Source organism: Colius striatus, chromosome 10 (assembly GCF_028858725.1).
Source record: "Colius striatus isolate bColStr4 chromosome 10, bColStr4.1.hap1, whole genome shotgun sequence".
Taxonomy (NCBI): domain Eukaryota; kingdom Metazoa; phylum Chordata; class Aves; order Coliiformes; family Coliidae; genus Colius; species Colius striatus.
The window spans coordinates 22,124,176-22,128,955 of NC_084768.1; positions in this window are offsets into that span (position 1 = coordinate 22,124,176).

A 4,780-nucleotide genomic window follows, 5' to 3' on the forward strand; every position below is an offset into this window, starting at 1 on the left:
CAGCTGTAACCCTCTTCTAGCTTCTGGCTTTCAGTTCTGAGGCTAAAAGATCTCCAAATTACACAAACTGTCAATTTGCTTCAATATTGGTAGATGGGTGAGGGGCAAATGTCCTATAGGTGTACTGCTGCCTCTTCTGTGTGCAGGGCAAGGGAAACAGATAACCTGGTGGCATCTTCATGGATCTTGTACATACAGAGCTCTGCATCATTTGAGGCAGCATTTCTGAGCTGAGTGGACCATGCCCAGAAATCTCTGCGCTACAGTCCTAATTGAATGGGTCCTACTCACATGGGAAACCTGGGTTTAATCACTCCTTGTTTCTCAAAGTATGTCTTGAATTCTAAAGAATATGAGACTACGAGTTGAATTTTCTGAAATGTGATCCAGAGCGCTGTTTGCTTTTGCGAAGTTGAGATTAAGATAAATCTGTTTCTCCTAAAAAATTCAGTCTGCATTAGATTTAATGTCTTGAAATTCTTCTAATCTCCACTTGGCTTCACACAAAAGAGCTAGGAAAACAGCTTTTTTGCTGATTTTAAGATTGGTTTTCAGTTTAATCATCAGCCAATTTAACAAATTTAGTTTAGTTGTTCTTAAAATCTGTAATGCAACTTTGGTAAATGCCATGAATGAGTTTTCTGGATATCTGTATAGATGCCCTGAGCAACACCTGTAAAAAGGAAAATTCTTGTTCTTACTAGCCTACTGCAGCTGAATAGTAATGAAGAGAAAATTTCCAAGACTATAGGAATTTGCACTAATTGCTTTCATAAGTTTATTTGAATTTGAACAGTCCTTCTCATTTTAATCCTTGTTTAGAGACAGGGCATGTCCTGCCAAACCACGCTCTGGTGGTTTTATTTTTCTTTTCCTCACTCTGTGATTGAATTGTTCCATAATTGCAGCTATTTGAATCTGAAACTCAAATTAGAAGAACTATGAAGAGAAGGAATGTAGACATGAATAAAGCAGTGTGATGAATTCAGTGTTCGTCTCCTTGTGCAAATTAGAAGGATTTACACTTTAATCCGTTTCCTAGAATATATCAAATCCCATTTTAGTATGAGACCAAGTATGAGACTTCACTAATTTTTTTTAAGGAAGGAAAGATTGCAGAAGTGCATTTATACTATTCTGGCTGTAAACCTGTTCCCCCAAATATTTATTTTATTGTCTCTCATACTATAGACATTTAAAATGATAATCACAAAGCTTTTCAAGTGTTAGAGAGGTGCTGTCCACAACTGATGTTACTGTCTGCTGCTGTTTGTGGTAAGTACTTTGCTTGTAGGTATTTGGGATACCTGTACCTGGCAAGTTTGCCATGTAGAGCCAGTAAATCTACCGTATCCTTAAGATTTATAGATCCATCTTGCCTGGGCAGAAACCTCCTCTTGTCATAATCCATATACATCTAACTTTGTCTCAGATTCCTGCCAATGTAACTTAAAATGAACCTCGCTGCTCTATATTTCATCAGCTACTGCTCTGCGATTTCTTTCCTTCCTTATAGCCTGTGTATATGTAGGCTAAAGATCTCACAGTCCAGAAGCAGCTGTTACTGAGGCCAGCTTGAGCATCTTTACTGTGTCTGAAAATATCACTGAGAAAACAACATTGAGAAGCATCCCTATTTGTTTTGATAATTTCCTGATAAAGCTTTAGAGGGAGATTATTATTGTGGTCCCTACAGGCGTGCGGAAATTGATTTTGAAGGAAGCCTAGAGAGAAATGAGTAGATTATTTTCTTCTCTAAACTCTAAACCCAGGGCTCTGCCTGGGCATCACTAAGCAGTTTCACTACTGCTGCCCTTGTTCCATCTTTTGGTTTCAGTGTGAATTCTTTAATGCCAGATGTCATTCACATTTGTAATACACAGAACTGTGATCAAATTTTGATTCACCTGCTGCTAATCTGGTTTTTGTTGTCTTAAATTATAGAACATTTTTAACGTTAGAATTTTTTAAAGATATGTTTCTGCTGTTGCTGTGTGATGTCTACACAGGGTAGCAAAATCTTCTTGAGCATATAACAAGTAAAATTTTCAAAAATGCTTCTTTGGTAGCACATTTCTAGTCTGTTTCATTGAAACTGGTGGAAATCTACTTGAAGTAGTATTGAAGGCTGGATAGTTATTAGTGACTTCACTATTAGACAGATTGGAAGTCTTTAATAGGAGAAATTTAGATTCAACAATCATTCTAAAATTGTCTGAAGGACTATTAACAGGATCCAAAGTAACATTTGCTAACACAATCTGCTGAAACAAGTCCTGTGTTTCATTGTTTTACTCAGTAGGAGCGGAGAATGACATTTTCTAACTCTCCTAAGTTAAACTATTTTCTCTTGAATCAGCCTTCTGGCAAATTTTCCATGGTAGGGATCCCACTGTGCAGAGTACATATGAGTTCACATACTGAGTATGCATTCACGCACTGAGTATGAATTATACTCAACAGTCAGCAGAAATGCACGCTGTCTCTTGATTTTTAATTTATGTATCTCCCTTTGATTGCTTAAGCATTTTGAATGGACTCACTCCGACCTTATTCATCACAGGAGGCTAATTCTACCCCAGTGCTGCTAGTGCATTGTGCTGGGGTTGTGCCGATTCTGCTCCATAGTTAAGGCAGTTCTTTGTGGGAAATAGAGATGAGAAAACCTCGTTTTCTTTAAATGAATGTATTGTGATCAAAGTTACAGCATTTCATCTTTTCAGAGTTTGTTCAGTTTTCCACATGGTCATAGCAAAGCCCATTTTTCTTTGTTCAAACTTACTAGAAAATCTTCTGTTAAATTCAGTCCCTGGTATGAGGCCAATTTTTTTTTTTTGGTGGATTAATGAAGACATTGTCCACATTTTCTCTTCAGTTTATGGCAATCCTTTACCTAACTTAAACTTTAAAACATTTAAAAAATATTATTTTCTAGCCACAATTCTTCATAAACCAAAGTCTCTTTTCTGTGGTCTGTAAAATTCTCAGAGAAGTTTTCTATTTCATGTCTTGCTCTGAAGAAGGATGAAGTCTGTACACCAAAATAATCCACAGCTTCCTTGGAAGGATTCTGTAAGAAGGGAAAATGTGGAAAAATACTTTGTATATATCTATGAGATTTGAGACTGAGGTTTTGTGCCTCAAAATGGGCATAGTTGCTGAGTACATACGTTCTTTTTTTTTTATACCTTATGTATGAAAAGTTGTATATTTTATGACTTTCTCATCTGTGCAGAGTTACATTTCTGTTAGGCATCTCTAGGTAGTATTTGCAGCTGGAAACAGATTCTTCTTTGTTAACAATATATCGATATATTGATTCCAAATTGGTTGGAAATCTCTTAATAAAAAGGAGAAGAAACATAAAGTCTTTATTGGAAAAGCTGATTTTTTTTTAAGAATTTCAAGAAAAATAGCATCATTAACCAAATGAGCAATTGTGTAGCTGCCACGCATAGAAGATATGGATTAGGAAAAAAAGGAAACTATTCAGAAGTTAAAAAAAAAAGTTTCCTTAAAACAAAATATTTGTGTGGGCATTTTAATTCTCCAATAATAAGAAAATTCTTGTTACCTGATAAATTTGAAATGGTTGTATAAACCTAAATGCAAATAGAAGGATTAAAATACATGGTGATAAAACTTGAACAGTGGTATCTGTGTGCTAACTCAACGTCTAAAAATTAGGATATTAATAAACAGCTTGGCTAAATGAATTCCAAGGAATTTAATTACTCATTTTCTATTGGCTCCTTGCCTATAAACAGAAGACGGTTAGAGCATAGGAATAAAAATCTGAAGATGCTTATACTTCAGAGACAATACTTGCCCCAAAGGTTTTTCATTTTGCTATTTTTAGTTGCTTGCAGTTCATGTCAGGAAACAGACAATGCATTACAAAAGCAGTATTAATAGAATTCCTTCATTTCTTAATTAATGTAGTTTGAACTAGCATCAATTATAACAATTTAATGAATTTTTTCTCATGAAATAGAAGTAATTATAATAGAGGAAGATTAAATCTTGGGCAGGTCGTTTTGCAAAGCAGAAATTACTTTCAGTAGTTTCCCTGAAAGAGCTTTTAAGTTCTATTGGGATGAACTGCTTTGAAAATGCAAAACAGAAGTTGTTTGACAGTGATGAAATAAAGTCAATAAGTCTAGGGAAGAATACTGCTTCCAGATGGATATTTGAAGGATAAATACAATGTAAGACCTTTCAGAGGACAAATTTATTTGAATGGCAATGACAGATAATAGTCTTGGAGTCTCTGTAGGGAGAAAGAGCTAGAAATACTACAGAATTACATCAGGACTTGTGTATGCCAGGCTTGATAGTCGCTCCACAGTGTGGCCTCTGCTGTTCTCCAAGATAAAGGTTTGCTGTTACTAGAGAGCAGCCTCGTGCTCTCCTGTACACCTCAGGAGCAAGTTGACCTGCTTCTGCAGGGAGGCTGGGCAAGATGATCTCTAAAGGTCTCTTCCAACCCCACCATTCTATGATTCTATGAACTGTGTTGTATTCTAGAAAAAGATATGGAAAATACATAGAATCCTGGAATGGTTTGTGTTGGAAGGGATCTTTGCAGGTCAACTAGTTCAACACTCCTGCAATGAGCAGGGACCTCTTCAACTATATCAGATTGCCCAAAACCCCATCCAACCTGGCCTTCAATTTTTTCAGAAATAGGCACCTACAACCTCTATGTGGAGCCTGGATCTGATTTGCTTTATCAAGCATTCCTTACCAACTGCAGCCAGGGCTTCCTTTTTTCTTTCTG